Here is a 1,293-nt window from a genome sequence, read left to right as displayed (position 1 = left end):
AAGGGCCAGGCATCCAGCAGTGGCCTAGGTGGGTGGTTCTGGCTCAGGCCCTGTCATGAGGCTGCAGTCATCGAAAGGTTCAACGGAGACTAGAAAATCCATTTTCACTCGTGTGGATGTTGGTAGGAGGCTTCATTGCCTGGTCATGTGGGCTTCTTCCTAGGCTACTTGAGCATCCTCACAACATGGCCGCTGGCTTCCCCCAGAGGTAGTGACCCAAGACGGAGAACAAGGAGGAGGCAGCAGTGCTTTTTTTGATCCAATCACTAAAGACACACACTAGCACATTCCACTGTATTCATTAGAAGCAAGTCACTATGTACAGCCCACACTCAAAGGGAAGGGAATTAGGCTTTAGCTCTTGAAGAGAGAAATATCAAAGAATTTGTGGACCTCTTCTGAAACCACCATAAAAGGTTTCTGTTTTCTCTGCTTGCTCAGTTACCACTTGTCCAGTTTCTTTAAGCTTTTCATTTTGTTGCCATCTCTCATTTTTGTAGTCTCCTTTCCCATTTTATTTATTTGTCTTTGTGGCTTTTTACCTTTGTTATCTCTTCACTCTTCTGTCATCATTTTAGTGAGGTTTCTAGAAGAGATGCAGACATGGGTTTATTCTGTCATATTTACCCAAAGTCTCTATTTTTCATTTTTTCCCTAGCTTTCTGGTGTGTTATGGTTTACTCATTTCTCTTGTGTATCTTGATGCACGTACTTTTAAACTTTGTAGTTGTCTGGGCTCATTGTTACTGGTTCGTTTGTAAATATTCTTTTTATTTAATTCTGGAAGAGAGAAGATATACACATGGTAGAGATAACCCAAGAACATACAATGAAAAGTCTCCCTCACTCCAAGCCCATTTCCTCTCCTCCAGCGGCAGCCACTTTCCAGCTGTGTGTCCTTCTAGAAGGTCTGCTCAGACACCAGCATAGANCAGTCTAATGACTTTTGACAAACATATGTGGTCATGTCACTGTTGCCACAGCGAAGATGCTGAGCAGTTCCCTCACCCCCCAAACTGCCTTAGGTCTCTTTGTGATTAACCCTTCCCCCACCTCCATCCTCAGGCAAACACCGATCTGTGCTCCATTCCTATACTTCTACCTTTTCCAGAATGTCAAAGAACTGGAATCACAGAGTATGTAGCCTTTTGAGGCTTATTTCACTCAGTTTAGAAGATTCTGAGATTCTTCCATGTTGTCCTGTGTATCTGTAATTCATTTCTTTTTATTGCTGTGTACTACTCCACTGTATAGATGTTCTACAGATTGTTTATCCATTTACCAGTGAGGGAT

The sequence above is a fragment of the Galeopterus variegatus genome, unplaced genomic scaffold, assembly GCF_000696425.1.
Source record: "Galeopterus variegatus unplaced genomic scaffold, G_variegatus-3.0.2 Scaffold8780, whole genome shotgun sequence".
NCBI classification, from domain to species: domain Eukaryota; kingdom Metazoa; phylum Chordata; class Mammalia; order Dermoptera; family Cynocephalidae; genus Galeopterus; species Galeopterus variegatus.
Note: the sequence above shows the minus strand (reverse complement) of the source record.